The sequence below is a fragment of the Aulonocara stuartgranti genome (assembly GCF_965226115.1).
Source record: "Aulonocara stuartgranti genome assembly, chromosome: 5".
NCBI lineage: Eukaryota > Metazoa > Chordata > Actinopteri > Cichliformes > Cichlidae > Aulonocara > Aulonocara stuartgranti.
The window spans coordinates 8,226,017-8,247,022 of record NC_138943.1 but is presented as its reverse complement, the minus strand read 5'-3'; the positions used below and the strand labels follow the sequence as shown (position 1 = coordinate 8,247,022).

The window sequence follows — 21,006 nt, the reverse complement described above, 5'->3', positions numbered from 1 at the left end:
CTCACTTTCTTCTGCTGACTGTGTCCCATTCAACCCGGGAGTCTCTGAGGGGCCAAACCGTGAAGCGGGTGTCTGATGCAGACTTCCAGAGATTGATAGCATTTGTTGAACCATAGCTTCTGCTGTGAAATAATAAAAGTCTGGTGTGTCACCAAGGTTATTATTTGAAATACGCCACTAAAAGATGCGGAGCGATTATATTTAAAAAAAGATGATAAACCTCCAATGATGATTTTTCCCCTCTATTTATGATAGGTTTGGAGGCTTTGTCATAGTTACTTTAATTAATCTGCCCCACTTTAAAGGGTTCTGCTTCTGTCGGCTGTATTCATCTTCTGTGGCCTTTATCAGGGGCCAATGCAATTTTCTCCCCTCTACCACATATTACAGGCACAGAAACAGAACTCTGATGGCGACTATAGAACGCAGTCTTTCAAAGGAACTCCAGTGGGTATTCATGAAAAATGCATGAGTGCCGACTGCACATGGATGCTCCCTTGAGCTGAGGCTCTGAGAATATGACAGTGACAAACAATGGTCTCATATGTCAGCATTACTACAAAGAAGAGGAATATCTGAATGAATGTTTGCATGCTTATATGTATATTACAGACTCAGTGGGGCTGGTCACAGCCCCTTGGGTGCAGACTGCCCCTTACACCCAAACTTCAAACGTATTTTCTCCCCTATTTTCTTCCACAACCAGCAGCTCCCCTAAATGCGTGAGAATGTGAAGGCTGACTTTTAGTTGCTTGTTAAAGTGGACATTGGGAGGCTGGCTCTTTTCCCTTGCGTCTTTTTAATCAATATCATGCGGTAAATTTAAAGAATCGTAAAACATTAAAAGAGTAAATTTTCACTTTTTCCTTTGAATGCGGCTACCTCTGCAGTTACAAGATAATGTTAAGGATGCAGAAAATCAGCAAGTGGCAGTATCTGATCAACTGTCAGAGACAAACTATGAAGATGACTAATGCTCAAATTACGTCATACTGAATATCACATGTTGCTTTATGTTCCTCCAGCTAACCTCAGCTGATTAAAACTATAATTGCAGCGCTTTTGTGCTTTGTGAAATACGACCTTTCACTCTTAAACCGTTTACCTTGATTCTCCAAAGACAAGGGTGCCTAAATCAAATTGAGCGATTGAAGTATGAAACGAGGCAATAAATGAAGTCTTGTAATGTCTTCTTGTAATGCTGTTTTGTGGTCACACTATCACAGGGGTTACATGTCACAGCAGGCTGATAAGCCAGAGTCATGAAAGACGCTAACGGGCCGATGTTAAGCCAGTTTCCTCTCTAATACAGATAGTCATGGTCTATTTTAACCAGACCCTGCTGAGCTGATAACTTTGCTGCTACATGTTTGGCTTTAAAATGATAGAGCCAGGAGAGGTGAGCAAAGCCAATTGAGAGAGGAGTGAATAAGTGGCTGCACCAGATATTCCCTGTAAAAGGGAAATGAATTAAACAAGATGGATATTCTCGACTGTGTGTTTGGGGAATCAAGGGAACAATAGCAAGTTAGGGAGGTGGAAGAATAAAATTAACTTGAAATAATAACAGGAGAGAGAAGAGATGTTGAGGTTTGTGGGGGGTGGGGTGGGGGGGGGGGGTGGTGGGTTGTGTGGGGGTTGTCGCTAGTGGAGTCAAATCCACCAGTAAATTTGTGCCAAATGTTAGCAAATTCGTTTTTGACCAAAGGGAGAAAAAAAACAGCTGCTGGGCACGTCTCATTAATCAGCTGGCAAAAAGTGTCATGAATATTATGTTTTCCTTTTTCACAGAAGTACCTCATTTTCACATTTTTGTAATCCAAGTCAACCTAATTATTTTGGGACTCTTTTTGACTGTGTGTTGCCATGCTTTCACTTTTTAGCTCATGCCCAAAGCCTCCTTGGTAATGGAATTTGAGCCGCCCTTTTTGGTGACTCATCCCTGTTTCATGAAAGGAAAAGAAGGTCACATTAAATGGGGATTTACATAAGGCTATCTTCACAGCCATGAATTCCAAAGCTGTAATAGCGGATTTTAAGAAGGAAAATAAATGCTTTTGGTGAAACCACACACAATAAAAAACAAAAAAACTTCAGAGACATCAGAGACAGAATAATTGAGGAAGGCAATGGCACTACACTTTCTCATTTTGTCTGTTAGCTTTGCTTGTTGAAGTGCACAGCATTTTCTTATGTGGGAGAAGAGATGATGCCATTACATATGCTTTGGGGACCATTGCTTTCAAAATGTCTACTCTGTAACAAATGGATACCTATGCTAAAAAGACCCAAATAAGACAAGAAGACAAATCTTTACCTCCAAAATAAATCTTTTTGCTACCTGACTTCTATGTGAGGTAGCTGTCAAAACCTGTAAAGGTCCCCATCTCTCTGCGAATAACACGAGAAATCTTTGATGTTGCAACAGGGGACACTACAGCCAAATGGAAAGTTCTCACTTGCCAATATTTATGTTTCTGCCCTGGTGAGCGAACGGTTTGTGTCACAATTTGACACACAGACTACAATATTGTGCAAAGATTTATATCCCAGGTGGCCGTGTTCACAATATTGGACATATTTGTAATATTGGACAGCACATAAAAGATACTGATCTATTTAGGCTGGTATTATTCTATATGGGCAAGCCATTGATAAGAGCTGTCTAATTGAAACAGCAAGTTGAAAAAACGGGATCGATGGGTACACTGGTGCAGAGAGCTCTCTTTGTGCGAGTCATATTATTAGATTTCATACAATTTGATAACCCTTTTGCTTTTGATTGATCTTTTCCATTTCGAGCATTCAGGCCTTGGATCAATGGCCCTGCCCTGCAGCCACTACTGTCAAAGCAGCAGCAGGTCTGCAAAAGCAGGATGTGGTCACTCTCTGAGAAAGGCATTTAAGTAAAACTGCATGTCGCTATATGGTCATGACATAGCATGAAACGTACCTGCCTCTTAAGTATTCAGCACGTCATCTTTATTTACACCAACTCGTAGAATGAAAGCTAGTCTTCCATAAGTCTCTCTTTCCTGACAAGCTTCTGTTCGTAATTATGAAATAGCGATGCCTTTATTGAGTTTGTCAGATGAGAATCAAAAAAAGAGCCTTTCAGTCTTATGGTCGTCACATTATGTCATCTGATCTTTTCACAGTATGCTCTCAAAAGAACTGGGATTTGACAGTGAAGGGCGTAGAGTAAGCAGAGCTAAGTGCCTCTCTCTAATTCTCCCAGTCTAGTCTCTTGAGATGGCCTACTGGAGCTGGTGGGTGTTGCTTTATGAACCAAAAGGCTGAATGAACTGTAATGAGATTTGTAAGTACAGCACACAGGAGCAACCATTTTAGGGGGTTGCAAGACTGGTATTAAATATCTTTCTGGAGCTGGCCTTGCTGCTGAGCTTATCCAAGCTGTATGTAATTTATGAAAATGGAATCCTTCAAGACTCTACTACACAGTATATACAAGTGTTCATGAGGTCTTCATATAAAAGGTTTTCCAGACTACAGTTTATGTCTTGTCATATTATTCATACAGTGAACTCTGGCACAAAGCACTGGTGTTTTTGTCAAACAAGCACATGCTGTTTAGTTCATTTGGTGCAGAGAAAGAAAGAAAAGCCACGCATTGTTTGTTATTTATTGAGATTTGCGGCAACCAAACCAGGATAAGTAGGAATAGAATCATCTCGTCTGTTCAGTGCACAAAGAAGTAAGAAAAATAAGGTTTGTTTGTGAGCAGGGTTAATTGGCACATACTGAAAACCGTGCAGAAACAGAATGGTAAATGGGCATGTTATAACATATTTATGAGCTATAGTGACTGTACAGAAGCTATAGTTCACTCCCAGGAAAATGCATGATGGACTATATGAGCAAGACATTATCTGGGAAGGTCCTGGCACTTGCTGCTGCTGTGCATGTTACAATACCTCTAAAGGAACTGTGAATGCATATAGAAGGTGGTGTAAGTGTTGGGCAGGGTTGTCTTTTTTTCCCCTTTTTTTACACGTAAGCTGTCTAAACCCTGTCCCTCACTATGTTATCCTTGTGCTGAGCTCCACACCAGAGAGCTCACAGGTTGCATTTCCAGCAGTCAGCTTTCTTGTCTTGATAGTCAGGCAGCCAAAATGAAGACAGTAAACACAATAAAGGACAGCTATGTTTACACAGAACTGATTTGTAAGTGTGTCTACTTGAATAAGGAACAACAGTTTGCAGTGCATTGTGTTTGCATACACGTAGATGGCAGATTAATTCAAATAAATATAAACTTTGTACTACCTTGTACTAGTCTCTGGAATGATGATATTGAAGAGCTGAAGATGGTGTGTCTGATGTCTGAATTGTACTTTTTGAAAAATTCATCTTTATCTAATGTCAAACTAGGACTACATTTTTATATGCTGTTTACATACATATTTTAGTTAGTGTTTGAGTACCTGTTTCAATGTAAGCACCAGAGAAATGGGGAAAAGTCTAAGCAATTTATTGACATGAAATACAGAATAGAGTTTTTGCAGTCATTACTAGCTAGTCAATATTTGGTAGGGCTTCTTCAAGGACATTCACAGTTCTTCTTCTTCAGATATTGGCTCTCTTTTCTTCCATTCTCTGCCAAGATGTTCCCACACTACTTCACCAATGTCCAGGCTCTGGGGAGGCCAATCAATGAGCCCTGTTTTTCTATCCAGGTATGCTTTTCTTGCATTTGGCAGTGTGTTTGGGATCATTGTCATGTTGACAAATAAAGTCACTGATGGTTTCCAGATGTTATTTCATGGTGGATTTAAATCCATTTTTCCAGAATTCTTTAAGAATACACAGAACACCATTTTAAGATTTGTCAAGTTTTTGGCTAATAGCTCTTTGGGAATCAGCTTACTGGTGCAAAACACTATTTTATCCCTGTCAAACTGTGTTGTCTTTGGCACTTTTTATAAATTCAGCTAAAGAAATGGGAGCAAATGATCTATTTTTGCAACCGATGCAATTTAAAATTGGTTCTTTGCTAGGCTGTCATACAGAGATACAACACTGGTTCATCTCCTTTTTATGCTTGAACGATTCATAAGTTTGTGTAAAGACACTTAAGTTCTTTAAACTAGCCTGTTTAATTTACCAGACTTTCTTGTGCTGTAGGAGTGTAATGGGTGGCTCATCTACAGAATATAACTGCCACGCAATCAGGTACGGGAAAATCACGCCGATAGCTGATACTGAAATTAAATTCAAGGTACATATGCAAGTTCAGCTTTTGAATTCATGGTGTATTTCTGGCAAATGACACAAGCAAATCATATTAGAGTTTGTTTTGGTCTTTTTCAAGAAGTCCTGGTCCATCTTACAAGGAGGATCCTGGTCCGCTTCCATGTTCCTGGCTTGTGTTGGAAAGCAAAACAGACAGACTGCAGAATTGTTATAATGATATAAATGTGGACATTAGTATCAGTTTAAAAGACAGATGATGAAGCACTGTATTTGGTTGACCTTTCCCCTGTTTGTGTTGCGATTATGTGTTTTAGCAGTTACTCATATTAAAAAAGGACGAAGAAAACGTAATAGTCAGTTTTATTTTGCAATCTCATAAAAGACAAGCCAAAAAAAAAAAGGCATGATAAACATCAGACACCTGCATAAGTCCCTGCCAGTCATTTGAATCTGAATTTCCCCTGCAGGTCCTTGTAATACTGATAATACTGAATGACGGTTGCTGCGAAAAACAAACCAGAACTCCAGCATTTATGTACAATTCCTGAACTACTCTGCCTTACTGATAAAATTTTGATGTGACATTTGTGGTTTTATAATAATAATAATTATAATAATAATAAAAAAAACCCTTTGTAGTTCACATGCTGCATGCTTTTTACCCTTGAATTCATCCTCATGAAAAGTTAATGTGCTCTCATATACAAGTAGAGGAAAGATCAGCAGCTGATGAAGGGAATACGAGCATCAAATTCTCCCTCGTGAGCTTCCATATTTTAAAACACAGAAGCAAAAATAGCACTGTTACGCTCAATCTTCTGATTTTACCTTATTAAATCTAAACTCTCTCACGCACACACATATGCACTGAGTTAAGAATAAAATAGCAAAATAACAAATGGTGTCTATAATTACAATTTGTCCTTGGAAACACTTACGGCTGGAAAAACAGTTGTGAATTAATTTTCTGGTCATTAGTGACACCATGAAGTGAAAGAGCTGCTTATCACAAATGATATTGTTTACCCTCACTAATCAGTTTTACCTTTGGCATGGACCTTTAGTGTTTGCCTGCCCACCTACACTAATCATTCAGACAGGCCAACTAGGAGAAACCCTCTCATGGTCCTGCCTGTTGATGCTGTGTCTCATTTAAACCCTTCTTAAGGTCATGTAATCTAAATGAGTAAAAAAGGAATAGAAATGCCCTCATTGGCTCCATTTTGAACTTCGTGGCCACTCTGCACTACAGTGCTCATTTTGATAATTGTTCTTCCTGTAATACTAAATCATGACAAATTGAGGGTGTTCTTACAACATTTATACGCATTGTCCCAATTTAATTAATTTGTAAAAAAAAAAAAAAACCCAAAAACTACATTTGCTGCAAAATTAGACTTGTACCCTGAGCCAGTTTGCTTAAAGCCATTATTGATGAACATGTTTATCATAAGCTGGCTTCTCCACTTGTACAATTATAATCGCTTACCCCACACCCCCACGATCTGTGGCGCAATCACTAATGAGATTATGAAAATTATAACTTCCTGGCAGGAACAGAATCCAATATTAATGAACAAACCCAGAGCTGATTTAGGATATGAAATTATATATTGGATAAGTCACACTATCTCGAGGTTTAGATGTATTTTGTTGTGTTGCATCAGACAGTCTCAGAGGTTCCTTCGTCTTCACCACATTAGTGAGAAGAGACAATAAAAGCACACAGGGGAAAGGTCAACCAGATTGTGGCGAAAATGAAAGACAGTGCAGGGAGATGGGTCAAAGATGGCAAGATTGAGAGGCCGTCTGCATAATTAGGTAGCGTAATTAGGTTTTATTTATGAGCCACACAGAATAGAGATCACACAGTCTTGGATTCATCTCCTCAAATTTATGATGGTAACCAGTCTGAAAATGTATTTTACTAATGAATTAAAATTAAATTTAACCAGTTCATTGATAACTTGGTCGTGGAGTCAGTGGCTGGTAATATCAGATAGTTTTGGCCTGTCACAGGAATGAATATCAGCATGAATGACGTCTGATGTTCACTGATATGGAAACTTTGTTGTAAACAAACATATTGCAGAAAAAGATGCCTGGGGTATGTTACAAATGCTGTCATTAAATGGTTTGTCCAGCAGAGCGACTCTGACTCAGCTGTTTACTCTGCTCTCACCACTGTCTGCATCATCTAGCAGGGAAACATCTCGGCTGAGCAGATGGTGGCACAGACTCAAGTGCTGTCTCCACAGTAAGGTGCTAACTAGTTTGTGAAATATAATATCAGAAAGTTAATAACTAATGAATCCAGCTTTTTTTTAAGCTTTTTTGTCAATAGAAATCTAACCAATGAAGTATTATACACATACATTGATTCTTTTGTTACAGTAGAAGTGTGTTGATTTGTGTCAGATGGGTAAAAATACAATAAAACAATTTGGCGAATGTTATCAGACTTAAGATGCTTTGACAACAGCTGATGATGAAATTGTAAAAATTGTTAGTTGCAGCCCTTACTCCATCATCATCAGAAGTATCTCTTGCTGCGTGGCTTCTGTGTTTTCAAGTCTCTGTGGCCGTACTTCATTCTTCGTAGACATGGCTGTTTCCATTGCTACATGCCAAATTCAGTAGTCATCCTAGCATCATGATTATGAATAGATTACATTATTAGTCACTTTCTACTGCCTGCCAGATCTAATTAGTCGTGGGTATCCCCCCGCCCACCCCGCTTCTTCGTCCTGTCAAGGAGTGACTTGCCAGCCCTCCATGACCCCGTCTGTGTAACAAAGCTGCCCATCATGCTGTTTTAATCATTTATCCAACTGGTCCTGAAAGCTAGCTGTGAACTGCCAATCCTTTCTCCCGCTATGTGCCTGGCTGCTGGAGCCTACTGATCAAGGAGCACGTGCCAGAACCGAAGTGTCCAGGGACAGCATCCCAGGACTGTTTTAGGGCTGAAGTGACACATTTCGTCACCCCCCTCCCCTTTCACCAAACTGTCGGTTGTAGCATCTAACACATGTATGATACAATGTTTCCCTCCACAGCACGAGGTCTGCCTCTTTGACGTCCAAAGAAATGTTTTGTTTTTAACCGTATTTTCAAAGGTTCACGATGAGCTACATGCAAGTATTTTTGTGATATATCTAGTCAAAGTCCATAAAGTCAAGCAAATGTCAAGCATTTTGCAGTCACATCTTGATAATTGTATGCAGGCTTAAAGGGAGCAAGTTTACATTAGGTCTGAATATTTTATTTACTTTGTGAATTCTCACTTGGAGGGTGATAGAAGGATCTCATTAGAAATATGCCACACCTTTCAAAAGATGAAAAGCAGGATTTCATGGGAGACACTCACAGCTCTGAGACCTCCATTTTCAATGACTTGCTGTGACCAATAGCATTTTTTCCAGCTGTTGCAATTCTCTAGCTTATTCTTGGGTCAGGGGAGACTATCTTACTGACTTGTCAATAAAATGTCTGTTGCCACTGGGAAAGAGCAGGATCCGTCAATTGGTTTCACCTTATCTACCTTAAACATGCCTCTGCTGACTTCATGCTTCTTCCCATTTCTTTTTCTTTTGCAGCTTTTCATTGTTCTTTAACCCTATTCTCCATCTCCCTCTGCACATAAACCCAAAGAAATTAGTCAATTACTGAAAATGCATTAGACGAAGATTAAACAAAATAACTGTGCAAAAGGTAAACATCTACAAGCTCATTTAATTGTTGCCTATCCTGTATATTAGACTAAGAGACAGTTTTCCCAATGTTGCATTTAAACATCAAAACACTACAAAAACAACCCTTTGATTTGATCCTGCCATGAAACTCTAAGGGAGTTCGTATAACAATAGTTTTATGTATAATTGAGTGCACACATCCTATTTGACAAGGACCGGATATGTCTTCATCTCTGGAGACAAGTGGAGGTCAGGAGAGGTAAAACTGATCGCCTTTTGAAATCTCCTCAAAAATCAGGGCTACAAACAGTTGTGGAAATATAGATGACAAAGCCTGGCCAGGGAATTGCTTTCAAAGGGTCTGATTGAAAGCTCATGTCAGGGAGGCTGTAGCAATCAAAGGACTTGTGTATTTCAAGTCGAAAGGGGCCATGTTGAGAGCATGATAAATCTAACAAATCTCCTGATCCACCATTCAAAAGCAACTGTTTTCTATTGTTGCTGCTCTTTTCTGGTGTTCTGCTGCACCTTTTTGAAATACTCAGTCTCCACAAGCCTTGATGTGCAACAGAGTCTTAGGATGTCAGAAGAGGGAGACTATGGATTGCTGCTTTAGTGGCAATTCATCTTCTACCATATAAGCTAAGAGATTGTTAGCTTGTATATCTACAACATTACCCATTTATTTTTGAAATTCGCTTTTTGGGGCCAGGCTATAAATATTCTTGTTTCTGTTGTAAATTTGGGTATTTAGCTGGAACTCAAGGAACTTTGGGTTTTATTTTCAGAATAGCTTTTCTTTACCTGAGAACCTGTGTTGTTTTGTAAAACTTTTCTATTTAGGTTATTTTGGTTATGCAACTATTAATTGCATATCCCAGAATTGAAGTGACAAAAAGATGGTATTTTGGAGAGGGAAATATATATATATATATATATATATATATATATATATATATATATATATATATATACACACACATATGCATGCATATATATATGCATATATGCATATATATATATATATATATACACACATATGCATGCATATATATATATGCATATGTGTGTGTATATATATATATATATATATATATATATATATATATATATATATATACACACATATGCATATATATATATATATATATATATATATATATATATATATATGCATATGTGTGTGTATGTATATATATATATATATATATATATATATATATACACACACTATGGCATGCCCTTTAGGAAAATATTATATATATATTCCAACCAAAGTCTGAATATATAGAATGAAACTTGAATATATAGAATGAAGCTTGAATATATAGAATGATCTTTTGAATATATAGAATGAAGCTTGAATATATAGAATGAAACTTGAATATATAGGATGAAACTTGAATATATAGAATGAAACTTGAATATATAGAATGATCTTTTGAATATATAGAATGAAGCTTGAATATATAGAATGAAACTTGAATATATAGAATGATCTTTTGAATATATAGAATGAAGCTTGAATATATAGAATGAAACTTGAATATATAGGATGAAACTTGAATATATATAGAATGATCTTTTGAATATATAGAATGAAGCTTGAATATATAAAATGATCTTCTGAATATATAGAATGAAACTTGACGTCACGGAGGCGCTTGCGCCATCTAGTGTTTTCCTTGTTTGTACCTGCGAGGAATGGCACTATGAGCCAGTCCGCACGGAATTTTGTGGCTCAAATTCTAAGTAATGAGGAGCTAATTAACACCCTGGCAAATGCATGTTCTGGGCAACCTAATATTTGTACTAGTGTACCGCATCGTACTACTGATGAAGAAATTTATTCACTTTTTCGTCGTGGAAGACCAAATGCAGTGAACCTCTCCGGTCAGATAACCCCTGGTTATCCAGCTAACGTTACTGCGGTCAAGTGAGCCCTCACTTACGAAGTCGCAGTCAAGCTAGCCGCCCCGCCAGCCGCACCTAAAATGTTGTTGCACTACTCTTACGCATATTACGGTATAGGTGCCGACTGGCTTAGAAACGCAGTGTTTTCTGTCCTGACACTATTTTACTTCACAATCCACTCCCAGTTTTGGTTAATCTCCACTTTCACCCCTGTGATCCACAGCCCAAATTACTGTATGATTCAGAGAAAATTAACAATAAAATTTACCCAATTTACTCAACTATACTTTTAATGTCCTCATCTTTGAGCTCAGATTACAGGAAAACTGAAAGAGGTGACGCAGATATCTCACTGGATTCTGACTCTGGGTGACCCCCACTCTGCATGCTGTGATCCACAGCCAAAATTACTGTACAGTTTTTGAGAAAATTGATAGTAAAATCTTCCCATTTTGCTTTACTGTACTCTACATATTGACATCTTTGATCTCCGATTACAGGAAAACTGTAAGAGGTGACGCAGATATTTCACTGGATTATGAATCTAGGCCATCTCCACTCTTCACCCTGTGATCCACAGCCAAAATTACTGTACGGATTTTGAGAAAATTGATAGTAAACTTTGCACAATTTACTCTACTGTACTCTATATATTCTCATCTTTGAGCTTAGATTACAGGAAAACTGTAAGAGGTGACGCAGATATCTCACTGGATTATGACTCTGGGTGACCCCCTATCCGCACCCTGTGATCCACAGCCAAAATTACTGTACGGATTTCTGATAAAATTAAATCCTATTCCATTACCAAACAAAATGAGTTCATTGAAGTATTTGCTTAGCTACAAGAAATGTCTTTCCACACACAATTTAAATTTTTCAAAATGTCATTCACACACCACCTCAAGTATCAACTTCAGTTTTAGACATTATTTATTCAGTGCTTAATCACAACAATAGTCAACTTAAGGCACTTACATAATAAGTTAAACCTTACAATAATACATACAGAGAAAAACCCAACCCAATCATATGACCCCCTATGAGCAACAGTGGGAAGGAAAAACTCCCTTTTAACAGGAAGAAACCTCCGGCAGAACCAGGCTCAGGGAGGGGCGGCCATCTGCCTCAACCGGTCAGGGTGAGAAATTACATTTCTCAGATTACTGATTTCTCATATTACTACTACACAGTTTAGATACACTCAACAAAAATATAAACGCAACACCTTTGTTACTGCTCCCATTCCCCATGGGATGGACGTAGAGACCTAAAATTCATTCCAGATACACAATATAACCATCCCTCCCAAACAGTGGTCACAAACCAGTCCAAATGTGTGGTAGTGGGCACATCTGCCATATTGAGATAATCCATCCCACCTCACAGGTGTGCCACATCAGGATGCTGATCTGACATCATGAGTAGTGCACAGGTGTACCTCAGACTGCCCACAACAAAAGGCCACCCTGGAATGTGCAGTTTTGTCTCACAGCAAAATGCCACAGATGCCACAAGCAATGAGGGAGCGTGCAATTGGCATGCTGACAGCAGGAATGTCAACCAGATCTGTCGCCCGTGCATTGAATGTTCATTTCTCAACCATAAGCCGTCTCCACAGGCGTTTCAGAGAATATGGCAGCACATACAACCGGCCTCACAACCGCAGACCTCGTGTAACCACACCAGCCCAGGACCTCCACATCCAGCAGGTTCACCTCCAAGATCGTCTGAGACCAGCCACCCAGACAGCTGCTGGAACAATTGGTTTGCACAACCAAACAATTTCTGCACAAACTGTCAGAAACCGTCTCAGGGACGCTCAACTGCATGCCCGTCGTCCTCATCGGGGTCTTAACCTGACTCCAGCTCGTCGCCGTAACAGACTTGTGTGGGCAAATGCTCACATTCGATGGCGTCTGGCACGTTGGAGAGGTGTGCGCTTCACGGATGAATCATGGTTCACATTGTTCAGGGCAGATGGCAGCTGAGAATGTCCCAGTTCTTGCATGGCCAGCATACTCACCGGACATGTCACCCATTGAGCATGTTCGGGATGTGCTTGACCGGCGTATACGACAGCGTGTACCAGTTCCCACGAATATCCAACAACCTCGCACAGCCATTGAAGTGGAGTGGACCAACATTCCACAGGCCACAATTGACAATCTGATAGACTCCATGCGACGATGTGTTGCACTGCATGAGGCAAATGGTGGTCACACCAGATACTGACCGGTTCTGGGTCCCCAGACCCCCAATAGCGCAAAAAACTGCACATTCCAGGGTGGCCTTTTGTTGTGGGCAGTCTGAGGTACACCTGTGCACTACTCATGATGTCAGATCAGCATCCTGATGTGGCACACCTGTGAGGTGGGATGGATTATCTCAATATAGCAGATGTGCCCACTACCACACATTTGGACTGATTTGTGACCACTGTTTGGGAGGGATGGTTATATTGTGTATCTGGAATGAATTTTCGGTCTCTACGTCCATCCCATGGGGAATGGGAGCAGTAACAAAGGTGTTGCGTTTATATTTTTGTTGAGTGTATCTAAACTGTGTAGTAGTAATATGAGAAATCAGTAATCTGAGAAATGTAATTTCTCACCCTGACCGGTTGAGGCAGATGGCCGCCCCTCCCTGAGCCTGGTTCTGCCGGAGGTTTCTTCCTGTTAAAAGGGAGTTTTTCCTTCCCACTGTTGCTCATAGGGGGTCATATGATTGGGTTGGGTTTTTCTCTGTATGTATTATTGTAAGGTTTAACTTATTATGTAAGTGCCTTAAGTTGACTATTGTTGTGATTAAGCACTGAATAAATAATGTCTAAAACTGAAGTTGATACTTGAGGTGGTGTGTGAATGACATTTTGAAAAATTTAAATTGTGTGTGGAAAGACATTTCTTGTAGCTAAGCAAATACTTCAATGAACTCATTTTGTTTGGTAATGGAATAGGATTTAATTTTATCAGAAATCCGTACAGTAATTTTGGCTGTGGATCACAGGGTGCGGATAGGGGGTCACCCAGAGTCATAATCCAGTGAGATATCTGCGTCACCTCTTACAGTTTTCCTGTAATCTGAGCTCAAAGATGAGGACATTAAAAGTATAGTTGAGTAAATTGGGTAAATTTTATTGTTAATTTTCTCTGAATCATACAGTAATTTGGGCTGTGGATCACAGGGGTGAAAGTGGAGATTAACCAAAACTGGGAGTGGATTGTGAAGTAAAATAGTGTCAGGACAGAAAACACTGCGTTTCTAAGCCAGTCGGCACCTATACCGTAATATGCGTAAGAGTAGTGCAACAACATTTTAGGTGCGGCTGGCGGGGCGGCTAGCTTGACTGCGACTTCGTAAGTGAGGGCTCACTTGACCGCAGTAACGTTAGCTGGATAACCAGGGGTTATCTGACCGGAGAGGTTCACTGCATTTGGTCTTCCACGACGAAAAAGTGAATAAATTTCTTCATCAGTAGTACGATGCGGTACACTAGTACAAATATTAGGTTGCCCAGAACATGCATTTGCCAGGGTGTTAATTAGCTCCTCATTACTTAGAATTTGAGCCACAAAATTCCGTGCGGACTGGCTCATAGTGCCATTCCTCGCAGGTACAAACAAGGAAAACACTAGATGGCGCAAGCGCCTCCGTGACGTCAAGTTTCATTCTATATATTCAGAAGATCATTTTATATATTCAAGTTTCATCCTATATATTCAAGTTTCATTCTATATATTCAGAAGATCATTTTATATATTCAAGTTTCATCCTATATATTCAAGTTTCATTCTATATATTCAAGCTTCATTCTATATATTCAAAAGCTCATTCTATATATTCAAGTTTCATTCTATATATTCAAGCTTCATTCTATATATTCAAAAGATCATTCTATATATTCAAGTTTCATCCTATATATTCAAGCTTCATTCTATATATTCAAAAGATCATTCTATATATTCAAGTTTCATTCTATATATTCAAGCTTCATTCTATATATTCAAGTTTCATCCTATATATTCAAGCTTCATTCTATATATTCAAGTTTCATCCTATATATTCAAGCTTCATTCTATATATTCAAGTTTCATCCTATATATTCAAAAGATCATTTTATATATTCAAGCTTCATTCTATATATTCAAAAGATCATTCTATATATTCAAGTTTCATCCTATATATTCAAGCTTCATTCTATATATTCAAAAGATCATTCTATATATTCAAGTTTCATTCTATATATTCAAGCTTCATTCTATATATTCAAAAGATCATTTTATATATTCAAGCTTCATTCTATATATTCAAAAGATCATTCTATATATTCAAGTTTCATCCTATATATTCAAGTTTCATTCTATATATTCAAAAGATCATTCTATATATTCAAGTTTCATTCTATATATTCAAGTTTCATTCTATATATTCAGACTTTGGTTGGAATATATATATAATATTTTCCTAAAGGGCATGCCATAACACACACATATGCATATATATATATATATATATATATATATATATATATATATATGCATGCAAGCAATCGTTTTTAATAGCTTAAGGCAAACTGAAGACACTGTTGTACTTGCAGGTTTGTTAGAGAAAAGTACCCAGTAATTGAGAAGCTGCCTGCTGACTCGTAATGCTGCCAAAATGCCAATTAGCAAAAGCAGCAAGCATCCGCCTCCTTACCAGAAAAAGGTACCACTGGCTAAAAATAACTACAATACTACTAGAAAAATGTGGCCGCCAGTACAGCAGTATTGCAACGCATAGACAGTACACAGCTTCTTTGTAATTACTTCATAATCAGATGATTGTGTGCATTATGAATGGCATTATGTGTTGTGTACAATCTGCTCTATATTACTTTGTGCCTGTGCTGTTTTTTCTCTCTCAAATCCATTCCCTTTTGTCACACCAGAGCCTGAACAGTGGGCATCCAGAGCTAATCATCCCGATTAAGGAAGAGTTGGTTTTGTTTTTGTTTTTGCAAAGCCACTATATTACTCGCATTAACCCTCGCACTGGTTTCAACTACAGGCACATTTTAATAATTAAGGAACCCCAAGATCATCAATAATCGAGTCGTTTATTCATTAAACAACACAAGGAAAGCAACAGGGGCAGAGCCAGTAGGAAGACTATGCAGAGTTCATTCTGAGCTGACAGGGAACACTGATCTTTAGGTTGGAGATTGGACTAAGCAACTTTATGAATTGCAATGTGGGAGCTATGCTTCTTGCGGTTTGCAGACAGGTTCTCCAGTAGGTTGACAGATATGTGGTATGGATAATTGGGCTGGTGATAACTGTCATCTGGGCACTTAATGAAGATAATAAGCTTTTAGTTTGACAGCTTAGTTATGCCTATCCAGCTTTTACTCCCTCTACGTACATTTCCTCAAGAAAAGGAAACAGATCTTACTGTCATTTGTAATTTAAAATATATGGTGTTTGATATTTTAGGTTATTCTTCGACTCACCCAAAAGTTAACATCCTCTAGAACTGAGACTTTTGTTGGTATCATTTTTGTCTGAAGCTACAATACTCCTTCTCACGTAATCCTGATCACAATCAAGGCAAAAGCTGGCTGTGAGTCTGATTATATCTGAACTATAAAAGAAAAGAGACAGAAGCCTGGAAGTGTCCCTCCAATAGTCTGGGTCTTTTTACTTCATTTTCCTTGGCTTTGCAAACTATGTGGATATTGTTAACAAATGCAGAGCTGCTGCCATCAGCACCTTGCATACTAATGAGAATCATGTTAAGAATGTTTATTATTGCACTGTGAATTTATTCACTATTAATAGCTAGCAGCTCTCCAACTCATGCAAAGAGGGAAATAAAGAAAGAAAGCAAGCTTTAATATTTAAATCTTCCCCTGTACCTGTAAGAGGTGATCTTTACTTTTGAATGGTCAGTATTGTGTTTTTTCTTCTTATTTTAATTCGTTTGTGATGAATTAAACAATGAAATCATGGTGAATAAAAAAGACTGCACTTTGAAGTGCAGGTGGTGGTTTAGATGTAGTCGTCTGCTCTCCACTGGGTTTTTGTGATTGAATGCAAATAAGGAAATTCATTTAAGCTCCTTGCCCTCATAATGTGAAATGCAGATGCTATGTTATAGCTTTAGTCTGTACAGTGGCAAATCTAGTCTGTTGGTCCAAGTTCCAATACAAGGATTTAACTTAGGTGCTAGAACCTGCACTGGCTGCTTAGATTTTCATAATGAAAAAATATAGTTTTCAGTATCAAAAGCTAACAGACCTACATTACAAATGTGGAAAATACAATGAATACAAATGTGGAAAATACATGCACCAAACTACACATACATTGTAGCAATTTAGAATAGACTTCTAAATTTCATAAGTTAGCATTCACAACTTCTCATTTACCTTGAATGGATACTGCTTTCAACAGTACAAACAAGTATTGTTCAAGTTAGCTGGTGGTTAATCCACCTGTTCTACTGATGTCCTATAAAATGACAGGTAAAACCTTACTCTAGAAATGGGAGGGCAAGTTTATTATAAGTGTTAATGCTAGCTGCAAACATCTACGTTCTTTCAGCCTGCTACAATGGCTAACAGAGCTGGGCACACTTCTGCTAGCTAATATAACTAATGTTAAAAATCAGAGTAAGAAAAACCAAAAATGTGGTTCTGGTGAAAGTTCCATTATTTAAGTTTCTCTGGCCTCAGCGCCACTGATTGACCAGGACATTGTCACATGGTAGTTAATATATTTTTCACTAGCACAAGTATAAACGCCAGCAACTACGTTGAAGACTTAAGTTACATTGTAGGATCTACAAAGATTGATGGATTTAGCAACGCCAGGTTTCTCCAACTGTGCAAACTTTGCTTACTGCTGAAGTTTAAAGTACGTCAGTCTTCATCAGTCCCCCGCTGGCCTGGGCCAAGGCAGTTGTGTGCCCAACCTTTTAGCAAGCAGTGCCTCTTCAGTATCCCTATAGAGCAAAAACAGGTCAGTTTTCCTGCCATTGTGTTTGTAATCATAATTTATTACAGTGACCACACAGAAGAAGAAAATAACTATTTTCCTGAGTACCTCCATACATGAGTTCAGTCACACCGCAAATCATGACAAAGAGACTCAATGACTGTTTATATGAGATTCATTTGAAGCTATTTATTTTCATTGTCAAGGTGAAAAGCACCTCTATTAGAGTCAGTGTGTGGTTAACACAGTCTGTGGTTCAGTGTTTGTGTATAAACTCCTATTTATTACCTTTATTCTCACATACAGAATAAAGGATTCTTTGTAAATATATATTTGATCAAGATTTAAATAAATCAAAGCTTTTGTGGTATCCCAAACTATAGAACAGCGGTCCCCAACCTTTTTTGCGCCACGGACCGGTTTATGCCCGACAATATTTTCACGGACCGGCCTTTAAGGAGTCGTTGATAAATACAACAAAATAAAAGTTGTACCGGTACTGAAAAATAGAAGATTTATTCATAACACACGTGAAAAGACCCAGGAAAACCGAGTTAATGATAAAAACGATAACAAAATAACGCTGAAAACCGATAAAAACCCTGAAAACCATACATTTCACACCTGAGCCTCTATTCTCGCGGCCCGGTACCAAACGACTCACGGACCGGTCCAAGGCCCGGGGGTTGGGGACCACTGCTATAGAAGACAATTCTATATATAGGAAAGCTGTTAACTGGGGCTTCTCTTCTCCATTTATGCAATATACCCTGGGTTTCAAAATGTGTGGGAATTCTAGGTATGTCAATAATGACCTGCGTTATTGTTACAATAATAATAAATATTGTGTATAATGACAAAAGGTGAAATAGATTTGCAACACTAAAAGGGTTAAATATCTCCTTTTTTCCACAGGTTTACTTCTTTGAGGGTCCAGGTATCATTTTACATAGGGAACCTTTTTGCACATGCAACAACATAATGAATTGCCCTTTGATAATGAATTGTCTCTAACATTTTTATTATCATTATCATTTTCTGGTCTTTTCTTTGCTTTTTGTATGGGGAGGGCAGTGGCTTCCACTGTGAGACACACACAGCAGGCGTAAAACTGAGAGCAGAGGAAAGAAACTACCATAAATGACAGCAACGGCACGATGAATGAAAAAAGTGCACATGGGGGAAATGGCTGCTCTTTTAGCTGTAAATGCTTCAGTGCATTAATCACAAGTCCTTTTAAGGACCATATTGGGAGGCAGGTGGGGTTGAGGTGACACAAACACACCCAACTGTCAGTTGAGAGATTGGATGTGCAAAGTTGTCTAGCACCACTTGCAGGTGTTTTTCACTCAGGCCTTGGTTATATTTAGGCACCAAAGTGGCTCAGCAAGGGAAAGGTTTGGTCTAAAATAGTTATTATTAAGCTTATACCTTAAACAATTGCACACATTCTAAAGATCACTTATCTAAAATTTAATAACACTATATGCGATAACAGCTTGTGCTACCAACAAGCCGGTGTTTAGTGTATCAACTAGTTATTAAATTTGCCCAGTTAGTGTTTGATTCTGTGAAGGTACTTGGAGCTATTTCACAAAATGACCTCATATAGCAGAGAGAGTAAATCAAAATAGAACAGGAACAGGCCCCATAATAAAAGCAAAGTGCTGAAAGACCCTAAAACAATGTCTACAGTCAAAGGGCAATAGTTTTATAACCCTCTTTGAGTTTGTTACAATAAAAATGTATACTACACATACGTTTAGTCCAGTGTTTAAATAAAGGTAGCCTATATGTCGGAGCAAGGAAAAAGTCCAGCCAAAGATGCTGACTGAAAATCCCAGATGGGGAAAAACAGCTCAGAGCTGCTTGGCTTTCCAATATTTCTAATGTTTCTTATCTTAATTTCACTTTCTAGAAATTTTTCTCAAAACTATTTGCAAAAAATGTGGTTTAATGAACCGTTTCTGATTTGTAAAGTGCAAATAAACAACATACTGTAGCCGGTGGTGAAAACACTATGTGCAATGTGATCGATTGCTGGTTTCTTGTAAACTTTGTGAAGTTTTTATTTGTTTATTCATGTAATCATATTTACCACAAGTGACTGTTTATTTGCATTGTTACTTCACTACAATAATTCAAATAACAAATAGTTTGATAGGCAGTTTAAGGTGTGTGGGTCAGGAAGTTGAGCGGGTCGTCCACTAATTGGAAGGTCAGTGGTTCGATCACTGGCTCTTCCTGTCAGCATGTCAAGGCATCCTCTAGCGAGATACTGAACCACAAATTGCAATGAGAATACAAATAATAAAGTGCTGTGTCAATGGGTGAATGAGACTTGCAGTAGAAAGCACTTTGAGTGCTCAGAGTAGAAAAGTGCTATGACTCGCCAAACCATTTACATCTTCGAGTTTAACATTTACAGAACTTAAAAAAAGACAAATCATTCAAGAAATCTAGAAATGTTGAAATTTTAGAAAGCATAAAAAAGTTTTACAAAATTAGACTTGAGCGTACTTTTTTACATGCTGCATCATGAAATGGTAACATAGGTCCAAAGAAAGGCATCAAGTTGTCTTTTTCTAATAATTCCTGTTTTGGGTTTTATTAAATTTGACCTTCCTTGTCATCATTTGATGCACCATAGGTACTCATTTATGAACTTAGATTAAAGACACAGTCTGAAAACTTTGAATGTCCCACAAAACAGGAGGGCAGACTAATGAATCATGAGAAGTCGTGCATATCTAATCACTTTAGCAGAGGACCATAATGGCTTATTGACCAATAGTGAAGTAAGACTGATGTTGCTTTGAAATATTTATAATTGCAAACTCTCCATGTCATCTTCACCACCATGTTTAATTTCAAAAAATATGTGTGAAAGAGATTGAAAAATCTTTAATTGGACCACGACACGCTGTTCCTATACAGCACACGCTCTGCATAAATATGTCGTGTGCATTTGAAGTTTACTGGGAATATGCAGCAGAGGTGCTTTGAACACAATATTTTGACTTTTTGCCCTTTTTAATGTTTGAAGCAAAGGAAGACTGTGACATTTTATGTTTGTTGAGGAACACAGCATGTCAACATTAAAGAACAAGAAATCGCACAGAATTTTAAAATAAACAAATATAGCCGTTCTCTTCTATTTTTTATATATATATATGTGTCTGTTGTGTGGGTAGCTTCATGTTGAA

The 21,006-nt window shown here is 38.2% G+C and overlaps 1 protein-coding gene across 5 annotated transcripts in view; it reads left to right on the top strand.

The window, feature by feature from the left end:
- grm4 (glutamate receptor, metabotropic 4) overlaps positions 1 to 21,006 on the top strand; it is a 206,904-nt gene that overhangs the window by 83,621 nt on the left and 102,277 nt on the right. The gene's annotated exons all lie outside the window — the stretch shown is intronic.